The sequence below is a fragment of the Geotrypetes seraphini genome, chromosome 9 (genome assembly GCF_902459505.1).
Source record: "Geotrypetes seraphini chromosome 9, aGeoSer1.1, whole genome shotgun sequence".
Lineage (NCBI taxonomy): Eukaryota > Metazoa > Chordata > Amphibia > Gymnophiona > Dermophiidae > Geotrypetes > Geotrypetes seraphini.
The window spans coordinates 68,406,281-68,424,710 of NC_047092.1; the positions used below are offsets into that span (position 1 = coordinate 68,406,281).

Sequence of the window (18,430 nt, forward strand, 5' to 3'; positions counted from 1 at the left end):
ACAAATGACAATATGGGCTACAGCAGGGGTAGGGAACTCCGGTCCTCGAGAACCGTATTCCAGTCGGGTTTTCAGGATTTGCCCAATGAATATGCATTGAAAGCAGTGCGTGCAAATAGATCTTATGCATATTCATTGGGGAAATCCTGAAAACCCAACTGGAATACGGCTCTCGAGGACCGGAGCTCCCTACCCCTGGGCTAGAGTTAGCTTCGACTAGAGCTCCAGAAGTTGGAACCTAAGGACAGTACTGGGTGGACTTTATGGTCTATGGCCCAGAAATATTAAAGAAAAAAGACAATTTAATTAAATCAACTTTTTCAAGTTTAATAAAAAAATTTGTATTCCACCTATCAGTCTTCTAAGCGGTTTGTACATAATAAAAATAGTAAAATAGGGTAACATACATTAAAACATACAGGACCTATTGGAACGATAGAATTAAGGAAAAGAATTACATTATAAAATAGGAAATAGAGCCATATAGGGTCTTCTGTTATTAACTATGTAAAAATACTTAGCATGGATTTTCCCCATCTACTGTAAATATGAGGGCAATTTAGGTCCTCTTTTACTAAGTCACAGTAGAGGTTTCTACCATGACCCGGAGCGCTAAATGCTCTGACGCTCATAGGAATTCTATCAGCGTCGAAGCATTTATCACTCTGGCCGTATTAGAAACCTCTACCGCGACCAAGTAAAAGGAGGGTTAATGAATTTGGCCCTTACAGAGCATTCTCAAATCTTTGAGTACAATTTTCCAACAAAAATCTATCTGCAGAAAAAGTACTTTTGAATATGTGACAAATTTAGTTTTGAAAATTGGTGCAAAGTTTATGGGTAAAATATACATGTAGTCTTTGTTCCAATGCAGACACTGGAAAAATTGACACCCCCCCTCCATATGTCTGGAACAACAGCAAAAGAGAATGTGAGGAATGTTGATGCTTTTGTTTATTTGATTACAGCATATTTAATGGTTAAACTGATGGAAGAAAGAAATCCTCCAGTGTCCTACTGTATTATGAACTATACAACTGGTCTCCTTTTAGTGCATAGTGATCCTATGAATAAATCTATTAGATTACTTTCTCAGGCTAGCTAGTTATTACCTTGCAAAACTTTAACATTGTTCACAATGTTCTTGTATTAACCAAACAGCTCTAAAGATAGAATAGTTCTACCCAGACCAGCCCAGTCCTGCATTTCACGTTCCCATACCATAAAGCTAATTTAGTAGACACAGAAGGTTTTTTTTAACAGTTTTGAAATTATGCGTTGTCGCCTTTACTCTTAATTCTTCGGCATGGAAGCATATCTGAAAATGCCACTGACTACTCAGTCACTCAGCAACGGATATTGTGTTTTTGAGTTCCATAAAGCTCTAGTGGATTACACTGTTGCTTTCGTAGATTACTAGTAGCTGCTTACATAGGTCAACATTTGCTTATTTTTGATCTGAGGAACAAGGGTTACCTTTGAAAGCTTTCTGAAAAACACATTTAATCCAATAAAAATATATCACCTTATTTCCTTTATGTTTTGTTTTATTTTTATGTACTGCTTACATTTGAAATAGTTTAATTTGCTGCAGTTATTTGATGGAAAAAAATATCTGCCTGATATTTGACATATGTTATAAATTCCCTGGAGTTGTTTGCCTGAATAATAATATTGGACTATTTAAATCACTAAACAACCAAGTACTATTTGTATAATTCTAGTTTAGGTTGCGGTTGGGGGTTGGTAGCCCTAAAAATTATCTGGTCAATATTCTGCTTGGATCTGCATAAGACACTTATGTGGGCCCTGGCTGAATACTAGCCAGGACCTGCATAAATTGAAGCAGGTTCTCCTATATTCTCTGATCCCTTCGAATACCTTGAGACTGCCAATAGGGGTCACAATGGCCATTTTGAAAAAGGGCATTGCACTTGCCCATAGGATCTCCTAGACCAAGGATATCAATTCCAGTCCTCAAGGTCCACAGACAGGTCAGGTTTATAGGGTATTAACAATGAGCATGCATGAGAGAGATTTGCAAGCACTGCCTCCTTGGTATGCAAACCTCTCTCATGCATATTCATTGGGAACATTCTGAAAACCTGGTCTGCCTTTGGATGTCAAGGACTGGAATTGAATAGCCCTGCCCTAGACCATCCAAGATTGAAAAGATAGGCCTGGGGGAGGGAGGCAATGGGAGTAGGAGGTCTTAGTCAGAAGATTCATGTTGTCAGGGGGTGGTAGGAGGGGGGATCCAGCTCACAGGGAGGAAGGGGCACCAGAAGCCCAGTGGAAGCTAACCAGGTACCAGGCAATATTCAATATTCTGGTTAGTTCGGCAGCAAAAGTCAGAAAGCCTTTTTGTTGTCCTAACTTTAGCCACTCACTTAACTGGTTAGCGGTCTGAATATTGCTACTAAGTGGTTACATACTAGCTCCACCCAAGCTCTGCTCATGGACTGCCCTGGTACTAACTGAACTGTACAGGCATAGTTAGTACTGTACTCATATTTGCCAGCACTGTCAAGTTAAGTGCAACATAATATCAGCACATATGTGGGCACAGGAGATTTAACCTAGGGTTACCATATTTGAAGACAACTTTCAAGTTTCTTTATTTTTGATATACCGTTTATCATACAGGTATCTAAATGGTTTATAATAAAATTAAATATATATATAAAAATTAAAAACTTATCTAAACTAAGAAAAAGGGAATAATTTACGCATTGACATATATGATATATTAGGAGAGAGTGGGAAGGAGAGATTAATAAATACATTGAGATGAAAATAAAAATAAAAAGAGGAAAATGGGAAAGGGAAGTACAATTAAGTTGGGGAGGTCACTTCAAGATAAGCATTTTGTTTGTTTTATGATTTCTGCAAAGGATGATAAGTTTTCATAGATGAAAGAGATTACAGAGTGAAGGCGTCTCCAACCCTCCCTGTTCCGCCTTCATCCCTGCCCCATTCTGCCTCCAGCCCCACCCTGTTTTGCCTCTAGCCCCACCCCCAATAGCCGCATCTCTCTTTTTCAGACTTCCAGGCTGCAGCAGGAGGGCTTCCAGCATGATATGACATCATCTGCGCATACTTGTTGAAGGCTCTCCAGATGGGACTGGAACTTGGGGCTTTCCAAAACCTGGACAAACTGCCAGGTTTTGGAAAGTCCATCTGGGAATCCGGACAGTCCTCTAAAAAGAGGACATATCTGGGTTTTCCAAGATGTCTAGTAACCCTAATTTAACCAGTCCTGCCCAGTTAAATCAGTTTGAATATCAGACTGAATCTGTTTAGCTGCTGCATGTAAAACTGTTCAACTTTCAACATGGGGCTTCTCTGTACTGTTGCACAGATTGCATATAGATGTTGCATTTTCAGGACAATTGGACTCCTGGGGAAGGCTTGTATTGCTGACAAACAGATCGTGTTGGGACCTAGAATTGTACTGCATATTGACAACAAAAACAAAAAGCAGATGTTCTGGAGATAATTTATTATACACTGACATATAAAAACATGAAAACTCAATTTAAAAAGTACAATGATAAAAAATACAGTGATAAAAATCCAGTCAGTGTATAATAAATTATCTCCAGAATATCAGTATCCACAGTTTTTTGTTTTTGTTTTCATTGGTGGATTGTTTTCACTGTGGATCATTGGGTCTCCCCATTTTTCTTTGTTGTACTGCATATTGACAGTCATCCAGCTACATTTGGATTTTGGCAGTACACTTTTTATATCTTCCTGTTTTCAACCAGGTACAGTGTGTTTTTTGTTCCACTTTTTTTCTGCATCTGATAAGGCCCAGATTTTCTAAACAGCACCAACTTTTTTAGGTGCCGATAGGCGCCCAAACTCAGTAAAAAAACAATGCTATTGAAATGCCATTTTTAACTGAGTTTCAAGACACTTACCGGCGCTTAAATAAACAGCACCAGAATCATGCCTCCATAGGTGCTTTAGGCCACATAATGCCACTGTGGGTGTGGCTAACCTCAGAAAAGTGGCATTAGGCAGCCTAAAGTGCCTATGGAGGTGCAGTTCACATCATAGGTAGGCGCTGGAAATGTAGGCCAGGAAAACTCGGGCCTACATATTTGGCGCCTACCTTTGCCATAGATGCGATTCTGTATCTGGTGCCATCGCATGATTGACATGAGATTGGTGACCTCTTTTAAGGTAGGCACCGACAATGGCGCTGGTTATAGAATCCAGGCTTAAGTGAATTATCTGTTTAGGTCTGTGCACAGCAGGACTAAAATAAATGGATAGCAATGGTGTGGTGTAAAGAGAGATGTGAGACAACAGATATAAGAGCTTAATATTATAGCCGCCTTACTGACTTTTTCCAGGCCTTCTTAATGTTTCCCAGCACCATCCCTACTACAACTTTTTTTTTTTTCTAATCCAGTGGCGGAAGAATCAAGCACAGAAATGACAGCTATTGAAGCTGAGATAATTGGGGAAGGGAATGTGTTGCTTGCAGCATGATAAGGACTGAGCAGTGAACCAAGACTGTGAGAAAGACACAGGCCTTGTTCTTTTCTCCTCTTTGAAGCTTGGTCCTTGACTAACCATTTCAATTTATAATTAGCTGCTTACCTTAGACTTTCTAACTTTATCTCTCTCTCAGTTCTCACTTGTTCTTTTCAGATAAGACACTATAAACCAGTGCTATTAGTTAGCAGGATGCTGGGCCCCAATTTGAGCCTCATTCTGCAAGTTTCTCAACATTTGGTTTTACACCAAGTGGGTTTATGGGTAGGTAAAGCTAGCCATCTGGAACATAAGAATTGCCACTGCTGGGTCAGACCAGTGGTCCATCGCGCCCAGCAGTCCACTCCCGTGGCGGCCCCCAGGTCAAAGACCAGTGCCTTAACTGAGATCAACCCTACCTGTGTACTTTCTGGTTCAGCAGGAACTTGTCCAACCTTGTCTTGAATCCCTGGAGGGTGTTTTCCCCTATAACAACCTCCAGAAGAGCGTTCCAGTTTTCCACCAGACATCTATAGTGCCCAAACTCTTCTGCTCACCTGTCACTATAGATAAGGCACTATAATAAGCCATTACTGTAGTGGCTTGTGAGTAGGGGTACCAGGCCTGCCCAGTTCCATCCATTCTCGCCTTTTACGCCCTAGCCCCGCCCCTCGCTGCCTGCTCTCATCGAGCAGGGGAAATCTGGGTGTGCGTGATATCATCGCATGGCTTCCGTGCATGTGCGGATTTCTTCCCGCCTGATGGGATTTAGATAAGGCACTATAATAAGCCATTACTGTAGTGGCTTGTGAGTAGGGGTACCAGGCCTGCCCAGTTCCATCCATTCTCGCCTTTTACGCCCTAGCCCCGTCCCTCGCTGCCTGCTCTCATCGAGCAGGGGAAATCTGGGTGTGCGTGATATCATCGCATGGCTTCCGTGCATGTGTGGATTTCCTCCCGCCTGATGGGATTTAGAGGAAGTTTTTCAAAATCTGGACAAAGTGCCGGGTTTTGAAAAGCCATCTGGACTCCCGGACATGTCTCGAAAAGGAGGATATGTCTGGGGATATCTGGATGTCTGGCAACCCTACTTGTGAGAGGCCCAGTTTAACTCCCTATAAAAGTCCCAGAATCTATAAAAGTCCCAGAATCTTATTTCTGTGCCTTCCTGATAATCACAGCATATTTCGAAGGAGAAGGTTAGGCATACATAGGGTTACCAGAATATCCTCTTTAAAAAAAGGAGGACACATGGCCCAGCTCTAATCTGCCCCTAGCCCAGTCCCATTCCCCCTGGCTCCACCCCAATTCTGCCCCAGCTCCGCCCCCCACAAACCTCTTGTCTCCTTCCCTGTGCTCCGGCCCATATCTAAAGGGCCTCTGTGCATACTTGGATGTTGATGTGATGACATCACACTCATGCACACATACATATGATGTCATCATGTTGACATCCATACATGTGCAGAGGCCCTCCAAACACGACCCTGAGCTCGAGGCATTTAAAGACTCGAAGAGACTGCTGATAAATATCTTCCTACTTGGGTCCATGACACCAAAAACGCTTCATGACATTCATTCCGTGCAGAGCACAGATAAACTCTATACAAATACAGGACTACAAACTAAAAGTCCTGATATACAGTACACAGACTCTGCATGCAATAACAGAGAAACAGAAATACATTTCTTCCTGAATAGTGCAAATTAAATGTAAATTCTGAAAATGGGCACATTTCAATCACTTAATTAAAAATAAAATCACTTTTCCTACCTTTGTTGTCTGGTGATTTTATTTCTCTACTCATCTTTTCCCAGTCTCTGGTTGCACTTCCTTCTGTCTTTTCTCTTAACTGTTTCCAAGGCCTTCTAATCCATTGCCCTACACCCATCTTTAGTCAAAAGAGATTCAGGGTAAAGGAGTAAAGATATCTCAAGAAGAAAACAGGCAGTGAAAAACTTTGTATATAGTAATATCGGAGCACTGCCGAAAAATTACCTAAATAAAGCTATACATATGTAAAGATCAGCTCAGAGACATGGAGGGGCTTTTTCAGAAGGAAACCCCCCCTATTTTGCCACCTCACCACCCAATAATTGCTGAATCTTCCATACTTTAAAGCAATAAATAGTGCCAAATTCATATGAATTTGGCACAAATTTGGCACTATTTATTGCTTTAAAGCAGGGTTGTCCAACCTTTTGGCTTCCCTGGACCGCATTGGTCCAAAAAATGTTTCTGGGGCCGCACAAACACTGCAGCAAGACAGAGGAGGGAGCCGGCAAGATGGTAAACACCCGGGGCAAGCAGATGAAAACACTGCATCCTCCTTGACTGGCACTTCAGTGTGGTTCTATGCCTACAGGGCCTTTGCAGCTCTAATGCTTCTTTAATCTTCTGGCTGGCCAGGGAGAAAGGAAAGGGGTGGCAGAAGCAGTGGCAGATTCAGCAGCCCAGAGGAGAAGCAGGGGAAGACTCTTGTGTACGCCAGAGCAGAACTGTAATGCTACCCCCTAAATTCTGCCTTCCTTGGTGGATACCCAGTCCACCTAGTGCCTGGGCCAGTCCTGCCTAGGAGAGTGACAAGTAGGTTAAAACCAGAAATAATATATGCTGAAAGTGGATGTTCAACACAATGTCAATATACAGCAGACAGAATATTCTGACTTTACAACCAAGTAGAGATTTTCAAAATACTGCATCAGAGGTGACAGCAATATAAATATAATTATGTATTAACCACTGATTCCTATAGTCATTTAAATGTTTTCTTAATTAAAAAAAATTATATTCCAGCACCTATAGTACATTTGCTCTTAGCAGATTATGGAAGAAATTGAACACTTACTCCCTCTTTTACAAAGGTGCGCTAAGCTTTTTAGCGTGTGCTAAACATGCGCTGTATGCTAACACGTGCATATTATCCTATGGACGCATTAGCGGTTAGTGCATGCATTGATTTAGCATGCGCTAAATCTGCGCTAAAACGCTTAGTGCGCCTTTGTAGAAGAGGGCCTTACAGTGTTATAATCTGCAACTAACCATAGTTACCAGGTGGACTAATGTGACATTAGTACCTTTAATGGGTGCAGAAAAAACTTGGATTAGAATGACAAAGGAATTACCCTTTATAACAATTTTATTTAATATATAAAAGATATATTTTACATTCCTTTAGTTCTTGTTGATATTGCATATTGAGTAAGATAAATGCTGATACATGTTCTATACATGCTCTTTATAATTAAGAATGTCACTTCTTGAATTTGACTTATTGCACATGTAGGTGGCATATGCAAGATGAATCATGACATGTTCTGGCAGGTATGAGCTTCAGAAAACAACTGTGCATCTAATTTGGAATGTAATGTTTAAGTGTGTGGTACATGTCCACTAAGGTTTAAGACCAAAAATACATAATAAGGGAATGTGCTAATATGGACCAAAAATACATAAGGGAATATAATAATTTGTACCAGTTTACCATTTGATCATGAGTTTGGATATATCAGTGTAATAGACCGGACAAATCACAGCAACAGACATACAATTTAAGGAGAAAGTTTAATGGGAGTGTGTGGTGCAGTGCTACAGAGTGTGTGGTGTTGGAGCTACAACCTTGGCACCCTAAGGTTGTGGTTTCAAATCCTGCACTGCTCCTTGTGACCCTGGGCAAGCCACTTAATCCCCATTGTCCCAGGTACATTAGATAAGAGTGGGAGCCCGCTGGGACAGTTAGGAAATAATGCTTGAGTACTAGAATAATTTATAATCCACATAGGATTATAGGATATGTGGAATATAAATTATATATATAAAAAAGAAGTTAATAGGAGAATAATGAAGGAATAATGCAGTGCCATTTGGTGTTTGGTATGGTTATAATTACAAAAAAAGTATTGGCACACAATTACACAAGCACTTTAAAATAATTGAAATATTGATGAATTTTATGTATGAAATATTTTTTGGTGAGAATTTAAATGGTATTGTATTGAATGCATGATTTATAATAGGAAAAGAATACAATATATATGAAAAAAGTGAAATAATTGGATTTAATAAGGATGGTTATTTATTTGAATGATTTTCATATATTTATATAAATAAGTACCTTTATTTTTGATACATGTCCACTAAGCAATTACGGTACTTCCATTTCACTACATGTTGGACATACAAGTTATAAATTACGTACCTCAAACAGTGAGGACAGCATGTTTAAATAAAGTGAATTTTAAGTTGCATTTTTCAATGTGAATATATCTTTCAATTTCCCTTGCCAAAAAAAGTTTTTTTCTTTCTGTGAAACTTTAAAAACATGTATTTTTAAAATTCTCTCCCTCCATTACTAACGCATAGCATGGGTTTTAGTGCCAGCAGCAGGGATAACTGCTCCGACGCTCATAGAAATTCTATGAGTGTTGGAGCAGTTACCGCTGATGCCGGTGCTAACACATGTGCTTCATGTTAGTAAAGGAGAGGGTCTATTTTTATATTATTGAAATAGGTCATGGTAATAATATATCCCAACTTGTACTAAAAGATATGAACCCTTTACCCCCTTTTACAAGGCTGCATGGCAACGGCTCTGAAGCCCTTTAAATCCCTGTGGGCTTTGTGGCATACTGCAGTGCTCTGCTCTAAATGCCTTCATTAAAAAGGCGCAAAGTGGTTTACAATGATACATCAATCAGAAAAAGGAAGAGAAAAAGGGATAACACAAAGAGATTGTAGCTATCAGGGAATAGATAAGTCAAACTGTGCCAACTAACCCCCCCCCCCCTATCTTTTGTCAAAAGCTTCTGAGAACAGAAATGTCTTCAGGAACTTCTTGAATTTGGAAAGAAAATCTTCTAAATGGACATTGAATGGCAAAATGTTCCTTAATGCTGGAACAAGAAAGTAAAAGGCTCAGGCCCAGATTCTCAAAAGTTTAATGCTGTCGCTAAACTGTTTACCGACAGTTTAGCCTGCACCCATTTTAGCGGTGAATTATCAAAATGGCTTATCTCTGTTTTTAGCGCAGTTTCTAGCAGTCTGTGACACTGATATGCAAATGGGCTCTTCAACATTAAAATGAGCACTCCAGTGGATTCTTTAAAAGCCATTCTCCAAGAGCGGCATAGTGGTGACAAAAATCAATGACTGGTCCAGGGGTGCCAGTACAGTGACAGCACTGTTTAAAAATCCAGGATAGCAGTGTCAGAGACTGCTAGAAAAGCCATTTTGAGAAGCTCCCCCCCAGCAGTGGGAGAGATGCCCTGGGATGCACCGGGAAGAGGCCTGGATCTCTGATTGGCCCAGATTATATAAGGCTCCTCCTACCTTTTGAACAGACCTCCTATAACATTATAATAGTCAAGTCTAGATATAAAAAGAGTGAGTAGTGATTGGTCAGGTTTGGAGGGCAGGATAATGAGTTGTGAAGGTTAACAGCTGATGGTCAAAGATGGTAAGATTCGAGATGCAGAATTCGGTGATAGAGCAGTTGGAGGAGAGGATGAGGTCAAGGCAGTGACCTTTCTGGTGAGTAGGGGTGGTGGAGCACAGCTGGAAATTGCATGAGGACATTAGAGAAAAAAACCTGGATGTATAGGAGTCAGAGGGGTCATTGGCATGGATGTTGAAGTCGTTGAGGCTAAGGGAGGGAGATGAGGGTTCAAGAAAGAAGAAGAGACGGAACCTCCTCGAATCGGCACGCTCTTCATTGGCAGGAAGGAGGAGAAGGACTTATCAGGGGAACAGTAAATGACTGCTCCTCTGAGAGACAGAGGAGCAAATAGATGGATGGAGTGAACCTCAAAGGAAGGAAAACAGTGAGATTGAGGCAGAAGAAGGGGTTAATATTTATAAGAAAGTGAGAGTAAGAGTCCAACACCGCCTCTATGACCATCTGCGCGAGGTGTGTGTGAGAAAAGGTACCCTCCATGACACAGGGTGGCAGCTGAAGCAGTCTTCAGGGAAGATCCAGGTTTCAGGAGTGGGCTGGGCAGTCTGGCATAGAGTTGGGGGTAATGTCTGGCAGAAGGGACTGGGTATCCCTCCTACCAGTGAAGAGCACTTCGGGGGAGGGGGGACATGTTCCAGCTGGAAATATTGGACATCTCTCCTGCCGGTGAAAAGCGCGCTGGTTCGGGGGTGTTTTCGGCCGAAGAGATTGGGCATCTCTCCTGCTGCAATGTGTCAAGGGGGGTCATGGCGGATGGCAGCAGGAGAGATTAGGCATCTTTCCTGCTGTGATCGTTGCAGGGGGGAAGGAGGGGGAAGGGGGATATTCCATGATTTTCTAACAGGCTTTATGACAGAAGCACGGTAGAGAATCATGCTTTTAGGCAAAACACTGGCCCCTCCTTCATCTATAAGGTCTTGTATTAGGCATTTTGGTGTTGGACAAATTTTTGGATGAGAATGGAGTATAAAGATAGCTGACCTAGCGACAAATGCCTGGACGTATAAGCAGACGATTCTAAAAAAAAGAAAAAAACAGATTTTTTTTTTTTTTTTTTTTGAGAATGAACTTTGGACGTTTCCGACTTTGGGTGACTAGCGTTCTAGGCCCAAAATGGACTTAGATGTATTTTTAAAAATTTTTGCCCCTACACGCATTTTACAGAATTGTGCTTAAGTACACTTTTGGCATGTATGTGCATATCGTGATGAGTACCTCCCCAATGGGAAGTCTCAAGTGATAGGAAAAGGATTCCTGGTTACTATATACCCAATAGGCTCCAAGATCTTTATTTCATGTCTCTATTAAAGGTGAGCACTAAAGTCCATTCCACCAGGCTTGAGAAACACACACACACATAAAGATTCAGAGCTATCTGTTCACCACTTCTAACACAAAAGGTTTGGATTTCTTCTTCCAGGGTTTAAAACACAGAAAGATCAGAAGTTCTATACAAAAGAGCCTCAAAGCTCCACTGGTGACCTCTACACCAAAACCTCCTGAACAGTCTTTTCCAGCTTCTCTCTAAGGAGTTCACCTTCAGGCAATGAAAGAAAATTCTCCTTTCATAGGAACAGTTTATCTGAATATCTGTTCAAGTTTCAGCAGATCCTCAGTATATGAGAAAGTTTGCAGCCCAGCCTGTAATAGCCCCTCCCCTAGGATAGTAAAAATCAGCAAATGAAGGTTACTATCCTTCTCCAGTATGGCTGGTTTTCACAAAAAAATAAATCAAAAGTAAAAGATAGATTCACCTGGTTTCAGTAGTGTAGTGAGGGGGTAGACCACCCTAGGTGCTGCCTTGGTGGGGGCAATGGCATCTCTCCTCCTTTCCACCCCTGGATCACCTCAAAATCCTCACTAGCAGCAAGCAACATCTAGCTGCTACTTGCACCAGCCTCAGCTCTTCTTCTGGTGTCACTTCCTGGTTGGCAATACCAGGTGCCACCACTATGGGCGCCTCCTTCGCTCGCTATGCCACTGCCTGGTTTCATTGCATTGGATAAGAATCCTTACTTAACATTATGTCATTATCCTAATTCCTTCCTTTTAGCTTCTTCCCTTGAGCTGTACAAAAAAATCATGAGCCTATCCAGGTCCATCAGATTTGTTTTTCATTCTGTAGCCCAGAGTTCCTGCAGAGCTGACTCAGATGAAAAGGGTTGCATCTAACCTTCTCCTAACTATCCCTGGCAGGAAGTTATAAAAGATCTTGGTAAATGTAGACTTCCCTCTTTTTTCCTAGATTGAGGTATTGCCAGTCTCTGTGTGGAATAATGAACCCAGCTTCCTAAAGTTTCATGAGCCTGCTGGTATACTTTCATCCCTCAGACTCTTTTGGGTTTCCTGATCTCCTAGAGTTGCCCGGCGAATCCCAGTTTACATGGATAGATGCAGTGCCAACTTCTGGATTAAACAAGGGAGCACTGCTGTTTACCTCCTCTTTCCCAGAGTAAATAGAATACAGCCCTCCTCCATTTTTTTGCGAGGCTAGTAGGGATTTTCCCTCTTACCTAGAAATGCAGTTTCCTAATCCCCTTTCCCCCTACAAAGATTCTCACCTTCACTTTCTGGAAGGGAAGAAATACTGCTCTGCAACATGTATGCGTGGGGTGGTGTTATTCCTGCCTTCATATAAGACTGTTCCCTCAACTGCCCTTATGTTCTATTACCTCATTATCACAATGTGTACACATATACTGTATGTAACTCGCTTAGATTTTATTAAGCGGGTAATAAATTTGTAAAATAAATGCACATACAATAAACGCTAGTATTCTAAACATTTATGTTCTAAAATGACCCCAAAATGTTAGCACCTACTTTACCCTATATACAAATAAGTCCTTAGGGGTGGCTGGCTCACATATTGGAGATTGAAGGTAGCCAATGTTTTGCTGATTTTTAAAAAGAGATCCAAAGGAGATCGGGAAATTACAGACCGGTAAGCCTGACTTCAGTGCTGGGCAAAATGTTGGAAACAATTATAAAAAATAAAATTGTGGAACACATAGACAAACATGGTTTAATGAGACAGAATCAGCACAGGTTCAGCCGAGGGAGATCTTGCCTCACCAATTTGCTTGACTTCTTTGAAAGTGTGAATAAACGTGGATAAAGATAAGCTGGTTGATGAAATGTATCTAGATTTACAGAAAGCTTTTGAGAAAGTTCCTCATGAGAAGTTCCTGAGAAAATTAAAGAGTCATTGGATAGGTGGCAAAATTCAGTTGTGGATTAGGAATTGGTTATCGGATTGAAAATTGTCATTTTTCTCAATGGAGGAGAGTAAACAGTGGTGTACCGCAGGGATCTGTACTGGGACTGGTGCTATTTAACTTATTTATAAATGATCTGGAAACTGGAATGACGAATGAGGTAGTTAAATTTTCAGATGACACTAAACCATTCAAAATTGTTAAAACACATGCAGATTGTGAAAAATTGCAGGCAGATCTTAGGAAACTGGAAGACTGAGCATTCAAGTGGCAGATGAAATTTAATGTGGACAAATGCAAAGTGATGCACATTGGAAGAATAACCCACATCACAGTTACCAGATGCTAGGGTCCACCTTGGGAGTTAGCGCCCTAAAAAAGATCTGGGTGTCATTGTAGACCAGTGGTCTCAAACTCAAACCCTCTGCAGGGCCACATTTTGGATTTGGAGGCACTTGGAGGGCCTCAGAAAATATAATTAATGTCTTATTAAAGAAATGACAATTTTACATTAGGTAAAACTCTTTTATAGTTTATAAATCTTTTCTTTTGGCTAAGTCTTAATAATAATATTGTGATTTATTGCTAAAGAGACATATGATCAAGAAACTGTTTAATTTTACTTTTGTGATTATGATAAACATACCGAGGGCCTCAAAATAGTACCTGGCAGGCCGCATGTGGCCCCTGGGCCGCGAGTTTGAGACCACTGTTGTAGACAATACGATGAAACCTTCCGCCCAATGTGTGGTGGCAGCCAAAAAAGCAAACAAGATACTAGGAATTATTAAAAAAGGGATGGTTAACAAGACTAAGGGCTCCTTTTACGAAGCCGCGTTAGCGGTTTAACACACGTAATAGCGTGCGCTAAATTGCCGGCCACGCTAGACGCTAACGCCAGCACTGAGCTGGCGTTAGTTCTAGCCACGTAACGCGGATTTAGCATGCACTAAAACTGCTAACGAGGCTTTGTAAAAGGAGCCCTAAGAATGTTATAATGCATCTGGAGTATAGCGTTCAATTCTGGTCTCCTTATCTCATGAAGATATAGTGGCACTAGAAAAGGTTCAAAGAAGAGCAACCAATTTGATAAAGGGGATGGAACTCTTCTCGTATGAGGAAAGACTAAAAAGGTTAAGATTCTTCAACTTGGAAAACAGATGGCTGGGGGAGATAAGATTGAAGTCTACAAAATCCTGAGTGGAGTAGAACGGATCGATTTTTCTTTCCGTCAAAAATTACAAAGACTAGGGGACACTCAATGAAGTCACATGGAAAACCTTTAAAACCAATGGGAGGAAATATTTTTTCTCTCAGAGAATAGTTAAGTTCTGAAACACATTGCAAGAGGCTGTGATAAAGTGGGTAGTGTAGCTGGTTTTAAGAAAGGATTGGACAAATTCCTGGAGGAAAAGTGCATAGCCTATTATTGAGAAAGACATGGGACATGGGACATGGGACATGGGACATGGGGTAAGCCACTGCTTACCCTGGATGAGTAGCACAGAATGTTGCTACTCTTTGGGTTTTTGCCAGGTACTAGTGACCTGAATTGGTCACCGTGAGGATAGGCAACTGGACATGATCTAGTAAGGTTATTCTTATGTTCTTATGAGAGAGAGAGGGAGAGAGAAATAATGAAGATGCTCTTTTTAACATTTTTATAAATAATATTGCTGAAGGGTTGTCGGGTATGATTTGCCTCTTTGCGGATGATACCAAAATCTGTAATAGAGTAGACATGCTGGATAGTGTGAATAACATGAAGAAAGACCTGGCAAAGCTTGAAGAAAGGTCTGAAATTTGGCGCTAAAATTTAATGCTAAGAAATGCAAGGTCATGCATTTGGGCTGCAAAAACCCGAGGGAATGGTACAGTTTAGGGGGTGAAGAACTTATGTGCACAACAGAAGAGCGGGATTTGGATGCGACTGTATGTGATGATCTTAAGGTGGCCAAACAGGTTGAAAATGTGACGGTGAAAGATAGAAGGATGCTAGGTTGCATAGGGAGAGATATGGCCAGTGGGAAAAAGTAGGTATTGATGCCTCTGTAAAAGACTCTGGTGAGACCTTATTTAGAATATTGTGTACAATTCTGGAGGCTGCACCTTCAAAAAGATATAAAAAGGATGGAGTCAGTCCAGAGGAAAGCTACTAGAATGGTGTATGGTCTTTGTGATTAGGCGTATGGGGTCAGACTTAAAGATCTCAATCTGTATACTTTGGAAGAAAGGCAGGAGAGGGGAGATATGATAGAGATGTTTAAATAACTACCTAATATAAATGTGCATGAGTCAAGTCTCTTTCATTTGAAAGGAAACTCTGCAATGAGAGGGCATAGGATGAAGTTAAGAGATGATAGGCTCCAGAGTAATCTGAGGAAATACTTTTTTTTACAAAAAGAGTGGTAGATGCGTGGAACAGTCTTCTGAAAGAGGTGGTGGAAACAGAGACTGTCTGAATTCAAGAGGGCCTGGGATAGGCACATGGGATCTCAGAGAGAGAAAGAGATAATGGTTACTGCAGATGGGCAGACCAAATGGGCCATTTGGCCTTTATCTGCCATCATGTTTCTATGTTCTAGAGATAAAAGTAATATTTAAAAGCATGATGCATAATTATGCATTTTTACAGGATTTCTCTATGGATGTAGTATTGAAATGATCATGACTATTGAGTTAACTATCAGCATCTGAAAGGATCATAGAAGATTGAAATGTAATTTGCAGGGGTGCAATGCTCAAGGTTGGCAAATTCTTGGCAATTTTACTAATTCATTTTGACAAGCCTTCATGACCTCAAGATGAGCATTTTTTAATCACTCATCTCAGATATGGGTCTAACTCTGCACATCTCCTTTCCTACTCATACTGCAGGGCATACCTTGGACTTAGTTCTCTCTATCTTCAATGACAGATCGTTCTCTCTACCTTTCAGGATCTCACAGAACCATCATTCCTACCATTTTCTCCTTTCTTTTACACTACATGTATCTCCCGACAGTCTGACCTCCCCCCTCCTCCATAACATCTCCATTCATTGTTTTGCTGCTCATTTCCTTAAAACTGATCTTCTTTCTCCTCCTCTCAAATAATAATTTCCCCTGATTTTGAAGCATTGTCCCTTGACTGTCATACAACAGCTTGGACTTCTACCCTGACATCACACACAAACAGCTTAATATCTAGTCAATGAAACATTCTCTGAGACACAGTCCATGATATCACAATGACATGTGCAACTTCAATGCCAAACCCAACATGCAGAAAAAGCCTAGCAGAAATACAGAACCTTGAATACCTTATTTAATTGTAAAACTACCTATACCTTGTACACCAAAAAATCAATCTTGCCACAAGATCCTATTATACTTCAGTCATTAAAAAAGCCATCAATGATTCCTAGCTGATATTTGCTGAATACAAGAATTGGTATGGTGTGGTATTTCTATTAGGCCAGGGTTTTCTTGGCCTAAAATACCGGCGTTTAACTCGATCCAAACCTACAGTAAACTCTGCCCCTAACCCCTAACCTTTTGGGTAGGTGTCTTTAGTATAGATGCCTTACATGGTGCCTACCAAATTAGGTGCCTATCTGAAAATTATTTTGTAATGGTGCCACTCAATTAACAGTGCCGATTGAACCAATTAAAAAATTAAGTTATTGTAGATCGGCTAGGTGTGCTGATTTAGGTGCCTAACAGCAGGCATTTAAAAAAAAAAATAGAATCAGGGCCAAAATACAGCAACTAACACAAGCTCCCACCTCTCCTGAAAACAAAGATAAGGGGGTCAATTTATCCTTGATCTTCTTATACCTCCTTTATTTAAACCAAAGGCACTAAATGACCCAGTTCTCCTCCTCCCCCCGACCCTTACCATTTTGACAAGATTTTTCACCCCCTAGAAGCCTTGTCTGGAGTGATCCTCCCAGATGATTCCAATCCCCACATCTGCCTTAGGTTCATATAGTGCTTGACAGAATGAACAAGGTAGGAGAGTCCCTGTCATGAATCATAGCTCATTTATTCTCAAGAGATACCTTATTTCCCAAATAATTTGGTCAAAATGTTCATTTCTTCAGTTTCTTTAAAAAAAATTCAAAAATCACCCCAAACCTAGAAAAATATGTTAAATGTTGCTTATGAAAGTAACAATTTTGTCTAGAGATGGCATTTCTGTTCTTTAAATGCCTGATGGGTTAAAAGTCAAATATACATTATATGGAGGAAAATGCATAAATACTATAGTGTTGATAGTCAATAATCCAATAATCACATAAAGATATATGGATACTAAAGGCTCCTTTTACTATGGTGCGCTAGCGTTTTTAGCGCATGCAGCAGATTAGCGTGCGCTAACCCTCCGCTATGCAGCTAGAACTAACGCCAGCTCAATGTTGGCATTAGCGTCTAGTGCGTGTGGCATTGTAGCGCGCACTATTCCGTGCGTTAAAGCCCTAACGCAGCTTAGTAAAAGGAGCCCTAAGTTATTAATACCATATTCTCTCTAATAATCACCTAGACAATTATTAGAAACAATGGGTTCTTTGAAGTCTAGGGTGGGCTATTAATAGAGACAAAATGTTTCTTCTCCATTCTGTTCGTCTTGTTTGTAACCAGCATTGCTTTCCTGCACTCTCCCTTTTCCTCCGAGATCACCAGATCTCTCTTACCTCTCCTCACAGTTACAGCACTTGGCTAGTGCAGAGCCTTGAGCAATTTCACATGCTCAAAGTCTTGAGCATCAGTGCATGCTCAAGGCCCTACACTAACCCGCACAAGAACTGTGAATAAAGGAAAGAAGAGGGATCGGTCAGTGAAGTGTGTGTGTGTGGTGGGGGGGGGGGGGGGGGGAGGAGGGGAGAGAATAGTGATGGTTGTGAATTCTGGAGGGATGGACAATTTTTGCAGGAATCTAAATTTGACTTTTAAGATAAAATTTATAGGGTTTTTCAAAGCTGAAACAGAGAATTGGGCTATTATTAGAGAGAATTCAATTAAAGTTTAACATCTTTCCTTTCTCAAAACTGACACATTTCAATCACTAAATTGAAAATAAAATCATTTTCCCCACCTTTGTTGTCTGGTGAATTTATTTCTCTGTGCTTTTAACTATTTTTCAAGGGCCTTCTTGTCCTTTTACTATTTTTCTCTTCACTTTCTGTCTTGCATCCATCTTTGGCATTAACTTAACATTCAATTTTTCCATTTTTCTTCGCAAAAACTACTTTTCCATGTCTTCCCTTCTCTTCCCTTCCTATTTCTCTCT

General features: G+C 40.7%; 1 protein-coding gene across 3 annotated transcripts in view; it reads right to left on the reverse strand.

Moving 5' to 3' along the window:
- SLC38A4 (solute carrier family 38 member 4) overlaps nucleotides 1-18,430 on the reverse strand; it is a 207,504-nt gene that overhangs the window by 117,186 nt on the left and 71,888 nt on the right. Inside the window, exon 1 of one of the 3 annotated variants that reach the window (XM_033957519.1) lies at nucleotides 11,696-11,801. The exons of the other annotated variants lie outside the window; for them this stretch is intronic. The gene's annotated coding sequence lies outside the window, so the exon portion shown is untranslated. Of the gene's footprint in view, nucleotides 1-11,695; nucleotides 11,802-18,430 lie in introns of those variants that run through there. 3 annotated transcript variants of the gene reach the window in all.